The 19,232-nt window shown below is 44.1% G+C and overlaps 1 protein-coding gene across 1 annotated transcript in view; it reads right to left on the bottom strand.

Annotated features, from left to right (window-relative positions):
• bcl2l12 (BCL2 like 12) overlaps positions 1-16,150 on the bottom strand; it is a 145,764-nt gene extending 129,614 nt beyond the window's left edge. The window contains exon 1 of the mRNA XM_034190792.1: positions 16,076-16,150. The gene's annotated coding sequence lies outside the window, so the exon portion shown is untranslated. The remainder of the gene's footprint in view (positions 1-16,075) is intronic.
• Positions 16,151-19,232: the final 3,082 nt, after the last annotated feature.

Genomic DNA, 19,232 nt, shown 5'->3' with positions numbered 1-19,232 from the left:
AATTATTACCGAATGTGCGCAGATAAACTTGCAATCACGACTATTTTGTGTTGCTGACTGGGACGTTAAATAACGTGTGATATGTCCTTTAAAAAAGAAAGAAAAAGAAAAGCTCCCCTATGATGGTTGAGTCACAGCCTAGGGGCCCCTACGCTCAACTGCACACTCAAGAACCTTGTTTCTTGTATCCATCCCTTGACTTGCCCGAAGAACCCTGGCAATAAAACTGATTATTTACAGGTATTATACCAAAGTGTTCCAATGCAGCCCATCATCTTGGCTTTTATATTTTAATGAATTTATATCAAGTTGTAGAGATTTGCTTTCAGTTTGACTTTAAAGAACATAATTGTAGAATTTTTTTATTTTATTTTTGGTATTTGAAAAGGCAATTAAAATGTGTGAAATGCCAAGTGTTGTGATACTTTTGGAGGGCACTGTATACATCAGCCAAGACATCAGTATCATATTTTTTTAACTCTGTAGTATTGGCACTGTCTTAACTCGCCAAAAAACCCATATCAATCAAGGTTCCTTAACAGAATGAGACTAAGAACAGTTTATAAATATAATCCAATGCTAAAATACCCTCGGTCATATGAGCATTAAATTCTTTATAATTTGCAGTTGTTTACTTAATTATTAAGATCCTATTGTCTTACGTACAATTTGTACATGTTCAGTAAAGCCCCTCAATCAATCAAAAACAATATTTACATTTTAAGAGCGTAAGTTGTGCAAATCACAGCACTGTGGCCTCACAGCAAGAAGGTCATGGGATTGATTCCCACCTGTGGCCTTTGTGTGTGGAGTCTGCGTGTTCTCCCTGTGTTTGTGTGGGTTCCCTCGGGGGGATCCAGAAAGTTAGCAGAAGTATAAAACGTCTTGTAACTGACTGGAGGTGTTACTGGGTTACAGAAACAGCGTTTTCAGTTTTAGAAGTGTTTATTTCTTGCTACCTGCAAAACTCCATTTCATTTGTGTGTAAATATATGACAAAGAGGTTATATTTACACACAAATGAAAGAGTTTTGCAGCTCGCTACCAGCCACTGACGTCACCACACTAACATCCACAAAATCTCTTGTAAATAAGTTCAGATGTGTTATTAGGTTCCAAAAACAGCATTTTCAGTTTTAGAAGTGTTTATTTCTCACTAGCTTTTACATAATATATGAGAAACATGTATATAACCAAACAAAACAAAGAGGTTTTTCGAGAGACCAGCCACTGATGTCACTGTGCAGCTCGACTCTGATTGGCTGCCACCCCGCCACTCAAAAACAAAACTGAACAGACTGAAACAGAATGTGACTTTTTAACCTCTTACAATACCTCTTAAATAGGTCAAGGTTAGCCATCTTTGAACTGTCCAAGGTCTGTGTCCCAAGAATGTTCGCTGTGAATCTGAAGACTGGACTTACAGACAGATGGACACAAAGCCTTTGCAATACCCAATGGCCTCCGATAAAAATCCCAGTTATTTTCAAAACATGTTAAGTTCTTTAAACTTTCTGTCTACAGTTAAATTCCATCTCATTGGGGTTAAATTGTTGGTCAACTAGTGCACTTGGCTTCTGTTAGGTGTATTATTTAATCTCTGATGAATAACCTGACTGTTTGGATTTGTGTCGTATCTCTCACAGCCAGCAGATGGCAGGTTTTATACTAATATGCATATGTCACGGACATGAACGAGCGATGCTCATCAGCATCTCACTGTCATTTAGGTTCTTCAGATTTCATTTTGAGTAAATGCTTCAGGGGAGCATTAGCATGGCAAAAACCTTTCAGCTTCACTGATTAATATCACTTTGAGCAGATGGAATCAGTTTCAGTGAAATCACCCGGTGTAATGAAAACCTGCACCCTCTTGGCCCTTTCTGGAACAAGTTGCCCACCCCTGGTCTAAATTAAAAGATGCTCCAATCATATATAAAACTACACATTATTTCCCTGATCATAAAGATTCCAAAAAGGTATAGTTTGGACAATCTGACCAAATGTTATGGAGTTATGAGGTAAAAGCAGCAAGAATGGTGACAAAGGTCAGTTTCAGTTTGTACAGGGGTCAAAAGTTAAAGCTGTTCCATTAATTTTGCTCCAGCTGTATTTGTGCTGGATTTGATGCTTGTATCACCATCTGAAGGATTGTTTCAGTTATATGCTGCACTAATAAGCCAATAAAACCAGCTATCTCACCCATATTGGCCTCTCTTCATTGGCTTCCTGTTAATTCTAGAATAGAATTTAAAATTCTTCTTCTTACTTATAAGGTTTTGAATAATCAGGTCCCATCTTATCTTAGGGACCTCGTAGTACCATATCACCCCAATAGAGCGCTTCGCTCTCAGACTGCAGGCTTACTTGTAGTTCCTAGGGTTTGTAAGAGTAGAATGGGAGGCAGAGCCTTCAGCTTTCAGGCTCCTCTCCTGGGGAACCAGCTCCCAATTCAGATCAGGGAGACAGACACCCTCTCTACTTTTAAGATTAGGCTTAAAACTTTCCTTTTTGCTAAAGCTTATAGTTAGGGCTGGATCAGGTGACCCTGAACCATCCCTTAGTTATGCTGCTATAGACGTAGACTGCTGGGGGGTTCCCATGATGCACTGTTTCTTTCTCTTTTTGCTCTGTATGCACCACTCTGCATTTAATCATTAGTGATTGATCTCTGCTCCCCTCCACAGCATGTCTTTTTCCTGGTTCTCTCCCTCAGCCCCAACCAGTCCCAGCAGAAGACTGCCCCTCCCTGAGCCTGGTTCTGCTGGAGGTTTCTTCCTGTTAAAAGGGAGTTTTTCCTTCCCACTGTAGCCAAGTGCTTGCTCACAGGGGGTCGTTTTGACCGTTGGGGTTTTACATAATTATTGTATGGCCTTGCCTTACAATATAAAGCGCCTTGGGGCAACCGTTTGTTGTGATTTGGCGCTATATAAAAAAATTGATTGATTGATTGATTGCTGTCTGTTAGCTTAAACATGTGTATATAAGACAACCTGAATTAAAGGAGAAATGCTGCTTTTAACCTCATTTCTGGCATAAAATACGGTTGTTTACTCACCAATATAAGTTTGGTGTGATTAGAAGTCCAAAGTTCAAACAACGTGTTCAGTTCAAATCTGGAGCAAACATTTATTTTTCTTCTACTAAGGTGATTAGAACTTTTTGTGGTACACAGCACCAACTACTGGACAGGAGGAACCTAGCAGTCAATGTGACTCACTGATTTGGAAATGCAGGTCTTTCAACCAGACGTGTGGTGCTGTCACATGTCAATCATCTGTGTCCAATCAGATTTCAGCAGAGTCCAGTGAAACCCTGGCCTCCGCTCTAGCTCCACCCATGCCAGGAAGTGTTTGACATTTGAACATTTTCTGTTTCACTGTGACTGATAAATTGGCACTTCCTGTTTGAGTGTGAGCTTGCTACTGAGTTTCCGCGAGTTTCCATGGGATCTCGTCTGTCAATCCAGGAAGTGTTTGAAATTTGAACATTTCCTGTTTGACTGTGAATTTGAAAATTAGCACTTCCCGTTTAGGACACCCTGTACCATGAGTGAGCTTAGCGCCGCTTCGCCCATATAAGCTCCTGACTGGAGTTGGGTGGTGACTAAGTGGTTAGGATTAGTGGCTGGTTTCAGTGCAGAAGGTTCTCGGTTCAAATCCCACCCCTGCCCATTTCTCTCTCAGGAAAAGCATCCGGCATAAAATTTGTGCCAATTCAACATGCAGCTCCACCTCGGATCTGTTGTGGCGACCCTGACTGGAAAAACAAGGGAACAAGGGAATGGACTTACGTTTTTCCTTGAGTTGTGGGTCTTGGTGTTGCCGTTAAGACAAAATCATGACAATAAGCCATCTCACACTCTCAGGTGACGCACTGCATTGTGGGAGAGACGCAAGATCCAAACACAGCAGACGCGTGTGAGCGGCGCTATTTAAATCCAAGTAATTTCTCTGTTTATCAGTATTTTATCGGTTGCCAGCAACCGCGGTAATAAAGTTGCTGCACTTAAGAAGCTTGTAGTTGGATTTCAGTGCTCTTAACTGTGTCCCAGGGGTCTTGTGTTTTTTCTAGGACTTTATTAGAGCAAACCAGAGTAATACAGTGACAAATCTCAGTGTCTATAACAAAGAATCAGATATAATAATGAAGCAATGATGAACCTCCAATGAAAAGACAATCTGCATTACAGCATTTTCTCAATGAGTCTGGTGGACTGTATCCATTATATTGCGGTCTGAAGCGTTTACTTTGAAAATTACAGCGTTTAAAATGGGACATCTGGATAGCACAGCGAGGAATGATGGAATAGGACTGCAAGTTTGCAGTCGGCTGGTGTTAGCATCCATACGTCAGGCTGCAGTTCACCTGTGTTGACATTAAATCCATCAGTTCTGCAAGTGCGTGCAAGGTTGAAAAAAATGATGGAGGAAAAACAACAAGCCAAAGGTTTCTCTGTGACCAAAAAAAAAAAAAAAAACAAATAAAAAAAAGCCAAAGGTAGCCATTTTAAGTATATACACCCAAATGTTGATTACATACACCTATGTGGAACACATGACTTCCCAAAAATAAAATACCACAAGATCCACAAACACAAAATCAGCCCACCCATAACAATTTGAGTACATATACACACACACAAAACCCCAATTCCAATGAAGTTGGGATGTTGTGTAAAATGTAAATAAAAACAGAATACAATGATTTTCAAATCCTCTTCAACCTATATTCAATTGAAAACATCACAAAGACAAGATATTTAATGTTCAAACTGATAAACTTTATTGTTTTTGTACAAATATTTGCTCATTTTGAAATGGATGCCTGCAATAGGTTTCAAAAAAGCTGGGACAGTGGTATGTTTACCACTGTGTTACATCACCTTTCCTTCTAACAACACTCAATAAGCGTTTGGGAACTGAGGACACTAATTGTTGAAGCTTTGTAAGTGGAATTCTTTCCCATTCTTGCTTGATGTACGACTTCAGTTGATCAACAGTCCGGGGTCTCCGTTGTCGTATTTTGCGCTTCATAATGCGCCACAGCTCCTCCGGGGAAACCCCAAGGCGTTCCCAAGCCAGCCGAGAGATGTAGTCCCTCCAGCGTGTCCTGGGTCTTCCCCGGGGCCTCCTCCCAATGGGACGTGCCCGGAACACCTCTCCAGCGAGGCATCCAGGGGGCATCCGGAAAAAATGCCCGAGTCACCTCAACTGATTCCTTTCGACGTGGAGGAGCAGTGGCTCGACTCCGAGCTCCTCCAGAGTCCAGATAAAGCGGAAGAAAATGGATGGATGGATAGATAATGCGCCAGACATTTTCAATGGGCGACAGGTCTGGATTGCAGACAGGCCAGTCTAGTACCCGCACTCTTTTACTACGAAGCCACGCTGTTGTAACACGTGCAGAATGTGGCTTGGCATTGTCTTGCTGAAATAAGCAGGGATGTCCCTGAAAACGACGTTGCTCGGATGGCAGAATGTGTTGCTCCAAAACCTGGATGTACCTTTCAGCATTGATGGTGCCATCACAGATGTGCAAGTTGTCCATGCCATGGGCACTAACACACCCCCATACCATCACAGATGCTGGCTTTTGAACTTTGTGCTGGTAACAATCTGGATGGTCTTTTTCCTCTTTTGTCCAGAGGACATGACGTCCATGATTTCCAAAAACAATTTGAAATGTGGACTCATCAGACCACAGCACACTTTTCCACTTTGCGTCTGTCCATTTCAAATGAGCTCGGGCCCAGAGAAGGCGGTGGTGTTTCTGGATGTTGTTGATGTTAGGCTTTCACTTTGCATGGCAGAGTTTTAACTTGCACTTGTAGATGTAGTGACGAACTGTGTTAACTGACAATGGTTTTCTGAAGTGTTCCTGAGCCCACGCGGTAAGATCCTTTACACAATGATGTCGGCTTTTAATGCAGTGCTGCCTGAGGGATCGAAGGTCACGGGCATTCAATGTTGGTTTTCAGCCTTGCCGCTTACATGCAGAAAGTTCTCCAGATTCTCTAAATCTTCTGATTATATTATGGACTGTAGATGATGAAATCCCTAAATTCCTTGCAATTGAATGTTGAGAAACATTGTTCTTAAACTGCTGGACTATTTTTTCACGCAGTTGTTCACAAAGTGGTGATCCTCACCCCTTCTTTGCTTCTGAACGGCTGAGCCTTTTGGGGATGCTCCTTTTATACCCAATCATGACACTCACCTGTTTCCAAACAAGTGTTCTTTGAACATTCATAAACTTTCCCAGTCTTTTGTTGCCCCTGTCCCAGCTTTTTTGAAATGTGTTGCAGGCATCCATTTCAAAATGAGCAAATATTTGCACAAAAACAATAAAGTTAATCAGTTTGAACAACTCCCCCTCTAGCTGCCACCTTATCATGGTGGGGGAGTTTGTGTACCCGGATGATCCTAGGAGCTATGTTGTCGGGGGCTTTGTGCTCCCTGTAGGGTTTCCCAAGGCAAACAGGTCCTAGGTGACGGGTCAGACTAAGAGCAGTTCAGAACCTCCATGACCAGTAAAAGATCAAGGACCGAGACGTAGCCTGGTATGGCGGAGCCGGGGTCCCACCCTGGAGCCAGGCCTGGGGTTGGGGCTCGCGCACGAGCGCCTGGTGGTCGGGCCTTAGCCCATGGGGCCCAGCCGAGCTCAGCCCGAAAGAGTGACATGGGCCCACCCTCCTGTGGGTTCACCACCTGCAGAGGGGGCCATGGGGGTCGGGTGCAGAGAGGATTGGGTGGCGGTCAAGGGCGGGTGGCCCGGCGGCCCGGTCCATGCTCACGGCCACTAGCTGTTGGGACGTGGAATGTCACCTCACTAGGGGGGAAGGAGCCTGAGCTTGTGCGGGAGGTTGAGAGATACCGACTAGAGATAGTCGGGCTCACCTCCACGCACAGCTTGGGCTCTGGTACCCAACTCCTGGAGAGGGGCTGGACGCTTCATTTTTCTGCCGTCACCCACGGGGAGAGGCGGAGAGCTGCGGTCGCATTGCTTATTGCTCCCCAGCTCAGTCGCCAAGTCTTGGAGTTCACTCCGGTGAACGAGAGGGTCCCTACGCCTTCGGGTCGGGGACAGGTCTCTCACCGTTGTCTCGGCCTACGGGCCGAGCAGCAGTGCAGAGTACCCGACCTTCCTGGAGTCCCTGGGAGGGGTACTAGATAGCGCTCCGACTGGGGACTCCATTGTTCTCCTGGGGGATTTCAACGCCCACGTGGGCAGCGACAGTGAGACCTGGAGGGGGGTGATCGGGAAGCACGGCCTCCCCGATCTGAACCCGAATGGTGTTCAGTTGTTGGACTTCTGTGCTAGTCACAGTTTGTCCATCATGAACACCATGTTCGAGCACAAGGGTGTCCATAAGTGCACGTGGCACCAGGACACCCTGAGCCGGAGGTCGATGATCGACTTTGTAGTCGTATCATCTCACCTTCGGCCATGTGTCTCGGACACTCGAGTGAAGAGTGGGGCAGAGCTGTCGACTGATCACCACCTGGTGGTGAGTTGGATCTGCTGGGAGAGTAGGAAGCCGGTAAGACCTGGCAGGCCCAAACGTATCGTGAGGGTCAGCTGGGAAAGACTGGCGGAACCCTCTGTCAGCGAGGTCTTCAACTCCCACCTCCGGGAGAGCTTCTCCCAGATCCCGGGGAGGTTGGAGACATGGAGTCCGAGTGGACCATGTTCTCCACCTCCATTGTCGATGCGGCTGCTCGTAGCTGTGGTCGCAAGGTCTCTGGTGCCTGTCGCATGCGGCAATCCCCGAACCCGGTGGCGGACACCGGAAGCAAGGGATGCCGTCAAGCTGAAGAAGGAGTCCTACTTATCTTTGTTGGTAGGTGGGACCCCAGAGGCAGCTGACAGGTACCGGCAGGCCAAGCATGCCGCAGCCCGTGCGGTCGCAGAGGCAAAAACTCGGTCTGGGAGGAGTTCGGGGAGGCTATGGAGGAGGACTATCGCTCGGCCTCGAAGAGATTCTGGCAAACCGTCCGACGCCTCAGGAGGCGGAAGCAGCTCTCCACCAGCACTGTTTACGGTGCGGGTGGGGAGCTGCTGACCCTGACTGGGGATGTTATTGGGCGGTGGAAGGAGTACTTCGAGGATCTCCTCAATCCCATTGTCACATCTTCCGAAGAGGAAGCAGAGACTGGGGACTCAGAGGCGGACTCATCCATTACCCAGTCCGACGTCACCAAGGTGGTTAGAAAGCTCCTCGGTGGCAAGGCTCCTGGGGTGGATGAAATCCATCCTGAGTACCTTAAGTCTCTGGATGTTGTGGGACTGTCTTGGCTGACACGCCGCTGCAACATCGCGTGGCGATCGGGGACAGTCCCTCTGGATTGGCAGACCGGGGTGGTGGTCCCTCTGTTTAAGAAGGGGGACCGAGGGTGTGTTCCAACTATAGGGGGATCACACTCCTCAGCCTCTCCGGGAAGGTCTATTCCAGAGTACTGGAGAGGAGAATTCGACCGATGGTCGAACCTCGGATTCAGGAGGAGCAGTGTGGTTTTCGTCCTGGTTGCGGCACACTGGACCAGCTCTACATGCTCCATCGGGTGCTCGAGGGTTCATGGGAGTTTGCCCATCCAGTCCACATGTGTTCTGTGGATCTGGAGAAGGCATTCGACCGTGTCCCTCGGGGCACCCTGTGGGGAGTGCTCCGGGAGTACGGGGTCCGGGGTCCTTTGTTAAGGGCTATCCGGTCCCTGTCTGACCGCAGCAGGAGATTGGTTCACATTGCCGATAGTAAGTCAAACCTGTTTCCAGTGCACGTTGTCCTTCACCAGGGCTGCCCTTTGTCACCGGTTCTGTTCATTATTTTTATGGACAGAATTTCTAGGCGCAGCCAGGGTGTAGAGGGGGTCTGGTGTGGGAACCACAGAATCTCGTCTCGGCTGTTTGCGGACGATGTGGTTCTGTTGGCTTCGTCAAATCAGGACCTTCAGCGTGCACTGGGGCGGTTTGCAGCTCTGTGTGAAGCGTCCGGGATGAAAATCAGCACCTCCAAATCTGAGGCCATGGTTCTCGACCGGAAAAAGGTGCTTTGCCCTCTTCAGGTCGGTGGAGTGTCCTTGCCTCAAGTGGAGGAGTTTAAGTATCTCGGGGTCTTGTTCATGAGTGAGGGACGGATGGAGCGTGAGATCGATAGACGGAGCGTGAGATCGATAGACGGATCGGTGCAGCATCTGCAGTGATGCGGTCGCTGTTATCGGACCGTCGTGGTGAAGAGAGAGCTGAGTAGGGGGGCAAAGCTCTCGATTTACCGATCGATTTGCGTTCCGATCCTCACCTATGGTCATGAGATTTGGCTCATGACCAAAAGAACGAGATCGCGAGTACAAGTGGCCGAGATGAGTTTCCTCCGCAGGGTGGCTGGGCACTCCCTTAGAGATAGGGTGAGGAGCTCGGTCACTCGGGAGGAGCTCGGAGTCGAGCTGCTGCTCCCCCACGTTGAAAGGAGTCAGTTGAGGTGGCTCGGGCATCTTTTCCGGATGCCCCTGGACGCCTCACTGGAGAGGTGTTCCGGGCACGTCCCACTAGGAGGAGGCCCCGGGGAAGACCCAGGACACGCTGGAGGGACTACATCTCTCGGCTGGCTTGGGAACGCCTTGGGGTTCCCCCGGAGGAGCTGGGGGAGGTGTGTGTGTGTGGATCGGGAGGTCTGGGCGGCTTTGCTTGAGCTGCTGCCCCTGCGACCTGACTCCAGATAAAGCGGAAGAAAATGGATGGATGGATGGATGGATGGAGTTTGAACATTAATTATCTTCTTTGTGGTGTATTCAATCGAATATAGGTTGAAGAAAATCATTGTATTCTGATATTATTTACATTTAAATTTACATTTTACACAACATCCCAACTTCATTGGAACTGGGGTTTTGTGTGTGTGTGTATATATATATATATATATATATATATATATATATATATATATATATATATATATATATATATATATATATATATATATATATATATATATATATATATATATATATATATATATATGTATGTATGTGTGTGTGTGTGTGTGTGTGTGTGTGTGTGTGTGTGTGTGTGTGTGTGTGTGTGTGTGTGTGTGCTCATGTGATCCCATGTTCCACCTGTACTGGACACAATTCTGAGCCAAACCACATCCAATCCTTGAGGCTAAATGCTTACAAAGTGAAAATCTTTAAAACAGATCATCATCCATCTGGCTGTGATGTGTTTTTTATGTTCTAGTTCAAATATAATGAAACCTAACTGCTCATTTGCATTGCATTTGTCATGAACAAGCCATAATTTTATTTAGCATCATCCAGATCTATCTGCGAGTTGCCTATAGTCTCTTTGACAGGTACTGAAAATTTCATGGAAAAATTCCGCATGATTCCAGAGATATGCACAAAATTTACCCCAAAAATCGCACTTTTTTTCATCAATTTTGTGTGACATTGATATTTAGCATTATCATTTAAAGTTGAATGTTAAAGACATAACCTTGTATTTTGTCAGTTTGTTTGTTTTTCAATTTATTTCAATTTATATAGCGCCAAATCACAACAGAGTTGCCTCAAAGCGCTTCACACAGGTAAGGTCTAACCTTACCAACCCCCAGAGCAACACTGGTAAGAAAAAAACTCCCTCTGAGGAAGAAACCTCAAGCAGACAAGGGGTGACCCTCTGTTTGGGCCATACTACAAATATAAATTACAGAACAATTCACAGACAAATATACAAGAAATGCTATTGGTGCACAGGACAGGAGAATCGCTAACACGAACACAACCCCCATCTCTGGATGGAGCTGCACCTTAAACAGAGAGAAAACAGAATCAGGCATCAGAAAGACAAAAAATACGGTATAATTTGCCAGCATTAATCAACAAGAAAAACAGAAGAACTACTAAGGTGATCACCGGCCACTAGCCCTAAACTTCACTAAAACACCCAGAATTTAGGTAAAGTTGAGGCCGCAGCCCGCTGCGTTTCCTAATAAAATGAATTAAAAGAGTAAAAAGCGTAAAACAAAACTGTACCAGTATTCTAGCCATATGAAAGGGAAAATAAGTGCGTCTTAAGTCTGGACTTGAAAATATCCACAGAATCTGACTGTTTTATTGACGTAGGGAGATCATTCCACAGAACAGGGGCACGATAAGAGAAAGCTCTGTGACCCGCAGACTTCTTATTCACCTTAGGGACACACCCTGAGAACGTAAAGCCTGGGCCGGTACGTAATTTTATAGGTTAGTAGCAGAACCTTAAAATCTGATCTCACTGGGACAGGAAGCCAGTGAAGAGACGCCAAAATGGGTGTAATGTTGTCTAACTTTCTGCTTCGTGTCAAAAGTCTGGCTGCAGCATTTTGAACCAATTGGAGAGCCCTAATGCTAGATTGCGGTAAACCAGAAAATAGAACATTGCAGTAGTCCAATCTAGAAGAGATAAATGCATGGATCAGGGTCTCAGCATCAGCCATAGACAGGATGGGACGAATCTTCGCTATATTTCGCAGGTGGAAGAAAGCAGTCCTCGTAATATTTCTAAGGACAACGAAGGATCAAAAATTACACCAGGGTTCCTCACTTTGTCAGTGTGATGTATGACACACGAGCTGAGGCTGAGCGTTAACTGGTCAAATTGATGCCGATGTCTCACTGGACCAAGAACCATCATTTCAGTCTTATTAGAGTTTAAAAGTAGGAAGTTTCTTGACATCCAACTTCTCACTGCTGCAAGGCAATCTTCTAAGGATTTTATGTGAACGAGATCACCAGCAGTTATCGGCATGTATAACTGAGTACCATCTGCATAGCAGTGAAAGGTAATCCCAAAACGCCACAATATGTGCCCAAGGGGTGCTATATAAAGGGAGAAAAGCAGGGGGCCTAAGACAGACCCCTGTGGAACCCCAAATTTCATGTCACTAAGGTTAGAGGTAGTGTTACTGTACAAAACACAGTGAGAACGACTGGTCAAGTATGACGTAAACCATGCAAGGGCACTCCCAGTAATCCCAAAATGATTTTCCATCCTATCAAATAGAATATGATGATCCACGGTATCAAATGCAGCACTGAGATCTAACAGCAACAGAACCGTAGTGGTGTCTGAATCCATTGTAAGCAGATCATTCACCACTTTAGTGAGAGCCGTCTCTGTGGAATGATATTTTCTAAAAGCAGACTGAAGTGGCTCAAAGAGATTATTCTCAGTAAGATAGTCCACGAGCTGCCGTGACACCACTTTTTCCAGAATTTTAGAGAAAAATGATAGATTTGATATCGGCCAATAGTTTGTCAATACACAAGGGTCAAGATTAGGTTTCTTAATTAATGGTTTAATCACTGCAGTTTTGAAACATTTAGGAACAGATCCAGAAGTTAAAGAATGATTAATAATTTCCGGCACAGTCGGCCCAAGAGTGGGCCACAGGTCCTTAAACAGTTTTGTTGGTATAGGATCAAATAAACAGGTTGTGCTTTTTGTTGACATTATGAGTTTTGTCAGCATACCTAGTGAGATACTGTCAAATTCTGTAAATCTAGGTAATACCTCAGTAGTGGGGCCCACCTCAATAGCAGGGTGTAGTGGCTGGGTTAAGGCATGCTGGGATATGTCTAACCTGATGTCTTCTATTTTCTTCACAAAGTAATCCAGGAAATCTTGTGCTATAAAAGGACAGTGAACTACAGGTGGTTGTCCATGAATAAGTGTTGCCACCGTGTCAAACAAGAACTTTGAGTTATGCTTGTTTTTGTTGATCAAATCAGAGTAGTAAGTCCACTTTGTAGGCAATAATGCATGCTTATACTCTAAGATAGCATCACGCCACGCAAGGTGAAATACTTCTAATTTTGAACTACGCCATTTCCGTTCTAGACCTCTTGCTTTATGCTTGACGTCACGCAGATAATCACTGAACCAAGGTGACTGTGATTTGGGGGAGCGTGGTTTTAACACAGGTGGTGCAATCATGTCGAGTGTAGTTTTGAGCACTGAGTTTAAACTATCCACAAGTCTGGCTACTGACTGAGTATTTGTCAAATGTGAAGCTAAGACATCAGGCAGTCTAGCTTCGAGTTCAGTCTTAGTTGAGGAGTTGATGCATCACCGTAATGATATATAAGGTTGTTGTTCCACTAAACACGGCAGCGAAACTGTAAACTTAATAAGTGAGTGATCAGACACCACTGATGTAAGAGGCATGATGTCAATATTCGTGACAGCAATACCACATGCGAGAACCAGATCCAGGGTATTTCCACTAATGTGCGTCGAATCCAGAATGCATTGCTGAAATCCTAATGCATCCACAATTTCCATAAATGATTTGTAGAGGGGATCAGAAGGCTTATTTATATGAATGTTAAAGTCACCAATGATCAAAATGTTATCTGCACTAGTTGACAAGTTAGAGATGAACGCACCAAATTCATCTAAGAATTCAGAATATGGGCCAAGAGGCCTATATACAGTGACAAAGTAATACGATTGATTTTTATTCTTCTGACCTTGGCAATGTGTAATATCCTGAGCAGAGCGGAGAATCAGATGCTCAAACGAGTGATATTTGTGACCCCCAACAGCTAATAAGCTAAACCTAGATTTATAAATAAGATCAACACCCCCGCCTTGCTTTGCATCATGAGGGATGTGACTAAATGTATATGCTGGTGGGCAGGCCTCATTTAAGGGGAGGACAGCTGTAGGTTTAAGCCAGGTTTCACATAGCCCAATCATATCTAAGTGATGATCAATAATTAGATCACTGATCAACAATGATTTTGAGGACAGTGATCTTATGTTAATGAGACCCAATCTAAGGACCTCATTGGGGTTGACAGTTGAACTGTTTGGATTTAGGAGTGGTTCCAGAGTAGCATACATAAGATGCCTAGAAGTAGGTTTAGGTTTGAGACATTCCATGCGCAAAGTAAGTAGCAGACATGAAATCTTTGCTATTGCTGGAACAACCATTGGGCCATATAGTAATGAGTATTAAGTTTGGAAAGCATATCCCGCTATGATTTTTATGTACACGACTACGGAAGCAGGCCACAGTCTCAAACTTGTTGAAATTCCCTCCCTGGCAAATAAACTGCACTATCACCATAGTGGATTTTCTGCACTAAATTCCCTGCTAAGCTAATGGATTGCACACCCACATTTGTCTTAAGCCTTGCAGGATCTCTTGTTTGTGCTTCATACTAACACACAGTAATACATTTTTGTAAAGGTAGAAATGAACGGTAGAAAAAACATCATGTTTCTCAAGCAAGGTAAAACTGTCGCAAGCGTAACGCTGAGAATAAGTCCTTGATTTATTTGTGTCAAAACCTTAGCTATATCTCCTACTCTGCTTCAATAGAATAATTATATTACTTGTTCAATAATACCAGGAACTAATGGACAGAATTTCTTTGTTGCAGGCTTCTGCAGACTAAAGAAGATACCTCCAACTGTTGCAAGCGTTACGCTCTAGCACATTATAGTATATATGCACTGATCATTTCTAGCAATGACTGAACCGAGACCAATAGAAATATTCAAACTCTGATATATAACCATATATAGATATATACCTACAATGATACCACTTTTAAATTTTGATGGTTATGTCACACTTTGGCTTCATTATTTTTGAACCAGGCCTTATGCAGAGTGCTGATCTGTCAGTGTGTGAATGGATCACAGAGTGCACACAGTCAGTGGCTGCAGAAGAGTTTTCTGCCTACCAGGTGGGCGGGGCCCAGTGCGTGACATCATCGCAATTCCTTCTATGCTGTGCATATATTAAATGAAGGTTATGGGGCCATTATTGTAGCAAAAGTATTTGCAAATGCGTATTTTGATCTGTGTGTAAACAGATCCTCAAATGCGTATAGCAATCTGTGTGTGCGTATTTGATCTGTGAGTCCCTGTCTGTGATTTGTGGATGGTGTTAGTGGCGGAAACAAAGCTGTGTTTTTTTATGCTGTGTGTCCAGCATAAATGACACTGTTGCATCGTTGACTTGGAAAATTGTCTTTTCCAGCCCGACATTTGTCTTTTGACATTTATGGGGCTATTATTGTAGGAAAAGCATTTGTAAATGTGTATTTTGATCTCTTCGAGGGACCAGCCAGGCTTAAAACGACAGCGATGAACGATGTCATTGGTGCTTGCGCCCTCTGGTGGAGGTACACAGAAAGCATTTACAGATCTAATGCAGCAGAACTGTAGCAGAAGTCACGTGTAAAAACACATCCAATCAAGTGGCCCGATTTTCATAGACACATGGATATATGGAGATATCTGCAATTAAAGGAACAATAACCATCTTGAAGAGAGCCCTCGGATACAGTGCCAGCTCTGGTTAGGGTGCAACTTTAGAGTCTAGGGTGCAAATTCAGACCCCGGGTCTGGGGCCCACTGCATTCTATTAAAAAGAAATCAAGGATAAATGAAAAAACAAACACAACAAAACCACCCTGCTCAGCGAGCATAAGCTAAGCTCGAGGTGCTCCTGAGAGTGTGACATACAACTCACTCAGCCGGACCAGAACCGGCTGAATACACGCTGCTTTTACAGCCACACACCGGAGAGAAAGTCAAGAAGTTTCCGTGAGAAATCAAACCGAAACCGGTGTTGCGGTCAGATCGGTTTCCCTCCCTGATCCGATCCCCTGCCTTCACTGCGCACGCGTCATTTAGGTTTCTGCAACTGCACTGCAGTCATGATCTAAATCAGCGACAGATCTCCGAAGCTTTTGTACAACAATCAGTCGCCACACTCTACACCCAAACCGACCGAAAGGAATAACGTGATTATTAACCATTAGATGACAAAGTAAAACTTCCTAAATCATTGTAAAGTTAGTTTTAAGCAGAAATGAGGCGATGACGCTCCGAAATGACGCATGCGCAGTGAAGACAGGGACCGATCAGACAGGGGCACCGATCAGAGCGCGACACCAGAGCCAATCGCTACCGTTCCAACAGGCGATTAGAGCTTTAAGGTAAAAGTTACGAAAGTACCCCGACAGTTTTAAAACGCACAAAGGTCACACAAAAATATGTCAAAAAGAAGTCTCCCTACCTTTATTTCTGTGCCTTTGTTCCAAAGGGGCGGCAGAGAAATCTCACACCGCTTTGTCGTGTCCGCCGCGGCGGCGCATTGAAAAAAATGTGTGGCGCACGTACACTACACAGGCGGTAAAACTGTGACGTAGCAGCAGGAGGCGGAGCTTCACCTTCGCGCCGGTGTTTTGTCGAGATGTGCGACCTATTGAAATACATGCTATGCGCAGGCCCGTATTTCAGCCGGTTATTCAGGGGCAAAGGTTGTTTATTTACACGTTCACAGCGACACCCAGCGTTGCTGTTTTTCCCCTTCTCGAGGCAGAGTTCAACACATTGCACAGTTACTAACTCGGAGCCACAGAGAGAGAACAATACAATTATTACAATGGGTTGCCGCGTAGCCACGTCACTTCCAGCGAAGTGGCCAATCCGAAGGCGAGAATTCGTACTTCCGCGACTGGCCGCCCGATGAAAAGCACCACTCAGCTGGTTTGGTTTTGTCTCTAACTTGCTTCTAACAGCCAGCTGGCAGCTCTCACTGCCTGAAACCATGAGATTTAGACACCATGTATTTGTATTGAGGTCGGCGATGTTGTCATCGGCCAGAAATGGCCACCAGAGGGCGCTCGGTGTAAAGTCCGCGGCCACTCAGTTGAGTCATTTCACGAAAATGGCACGATTTGAGTGTGTTTCATCTGTTGGGTCACCAAAATTTATATCTAAACAGGCTTGACATAAACTTTAAAACATGTCCTTTAAAACATTGTAAAAACATGATCGAAAGTTTTTCTGAGAAATAAAATTTTCAGTTGACGCCTCCTATTTTGTCCCTCGTGGCCTCAATGAAAGTGTACTTTGAAAATACCAAATAAAGATATTTAAAAAGTCAATACATTTTGATATCAACCAAATCATTCATTTGTGCTCTTTTGCTGGTGGTGGTTTTTGTTTTAATTCATTGTTACTTATTCATTTAAAACACAATAATTAGTTCTGTAGCCTGGGTAATCCACTGATCTGTATATATTACTGGATGGCTCACTGGCCCACACACTCTGTACGATCCACTGAGGCCAACAGCTCATTAGAACGTCAACAATTTCAAGTAATAACTGAGCCGATTCTCTCATTTACTTATTTTTGTTCTTTGGACAATGTAAGATTGATCCCTCCTAATCTATGCCTGCCATGATTAGCTATTTGATTTGTTTTCTTTCTTTCTTTTATTACTTTGACACTTTCTTCCCTTCTATTCTCACTTACTCACTGGGACAAATACTCAGTTCTAAAAATTATCATTCTTTAATCAAAGTTTATACAAGTTTTGTGGAATCATCAGCAAGCTTTATATATCTAAATTGTCCATAGGTGTAGTGTGTTTGTCTGTCTGTATGTGTCCCTGAGGCAGACTGGCGTCCTGTCCAGGATGAACCCCGCCTCACGCTCTATGACAGCTGGGATAGGCACCAGCCTCCCACAACCCTTAATTGGACAAAGCAGGTGAAGATGAGTGAGTGATGCTTCAGGGGAGCATTAGCATGGATAAAACCTTTCTGCTTCCCCCAGACCCCCCACCCCCACCTTTTTAAGCATTTTTGCCTTTCAGCTTCTTGGTGGTGGTGCTGGTGGTGGTGGTGGGGGGGGGGGGGTTCCACTGCATCACTTCGCTTGTATTGAATGATTTCTCTGAAGCATTTGCAGTAAACATATGAGGTAAACTCCACTCTCAGCCTATTGGGACCTGGGCTGCCCAACTAAAGCCCCTTTTCCATTACACAGATGTAGCACTACTCAGCTCAACTCGGTTGCAGGTGCGTCATTTTCCATTATAGCACCTGCCTGTGCTGGTTTTTCTGTACAAAAGTAGACTCTTAAACCGAGCTTTTGAGATCATAAATGATCCTTCTGGCCACCCTGGAAGAGACACGTTCGTGCTTCTTCCCTCTGGAAGAAGGTACCGCTCTATTAGGTGTAAGACCTCTCATTATGCAAGGAGCTTCTTCCCACAAGCTGTGATCAGCCTGAACAGTGCACTTTAAGCCTGACTACAGCACCTTATCTTATTTATTTACCTGATCTTAACTTTTAATTTGATCTCTGTACTTCGTATTTCACAGTGTCAACGTGTCTTTATCTGATTATTTGTTCTATGTCTGTCGAATGTTGTTTTCTTTGTGTGTGATGCACTGAGCTTTTTGCACAATCATTTCCTATGTGACTTTTTTTTAACTACAAATGGCAAATAAACTAATCTTGAATCTTGAATCTTGAATCTCCTCATCGTGGGCGGGGTCGTCAGAGCAAACTGCCGTGACATCGATTTCTATGTGACACAAACAAACAGACTCCGTGTGCTTTCTGCTCTGTGAGTTTTTAAGAGCAAGCTGCAGGCGGCAAGACGAAACATGCTTGGAAAGTACAGTGAAAAGTGAAAAGGGTCTTTTGGGAAGTCATACAAGAATATGAAGCCCAAGACGAGAGGATACAAGATGCTAAGAGACGACCAGTGATGGTAAGTTGATCGTTGCTTCTGAGGTAGCTCGTAAATAATAAGTCCAGTGTACAATGTTGTAATAATTGCAGGCTGTCGCTATTAAGTATTAAAATTGTGGCTGTAAAAATAAAGCGTTAATTTAGATTAATTAATTACAGCACCTGCAACGCCTTCAGTCACACTTTGCTCTGTTTTGTTTTGACGTCAGTGACTTGGTCTGTAAATAAAGACTCGTTTCTGAGAGCAACAAATGTGTTAGATGTCGATACTTTTTAGACCAAAGTAACTTGCTTTGATAACTTATTGTTAAAACTCTAATGTGCGTTTACTGGCGTTCATGCACAAAATGTGGTTCGATTTTAATGACCATGAATTAACTTTGTCACTGAACTTGGACAGGCTTAAAAAACATTAAAACATTTGATTCATGTTTTTCACTCCAGATTTAAATATGAAATCTAATGTGATCATTATTAAAGAAGTCATATTGTGCAGAATCAGCCTCCAAACTTCCACAATTCCGTTTTAACGGATATTCTATGCAATATAGTTTTTTATTGTCCTTGTACATACAGTTAAATTTGTCAGCATTTAACCAATCCAAATTAAACAGTTCTCCTGATTTAAGATCAATTTACAACTTGTTTAATACCTCCTTGATGTGTGTAACAGAAATAAC

This window comes from Thalassophryne amazonica, chromosome 16 (genome assembly GCF_902500255.1).
Source record: "Thalassophryne amazonica chromosome 16, fThaAma1.1, whole genome shotgun sequence".
Lineage (NCBI taxonomy): Eukaryota > Metazoa > Chordata > Actinopteri > Batrachoidiformes > Batrachoididae > Thalassophryne > Thalassophryne amazonica.
Note: the sequence above shows the minus strand (reverse complement) of the source record. Positions and strands in the feature narration are given on the sequence as shown.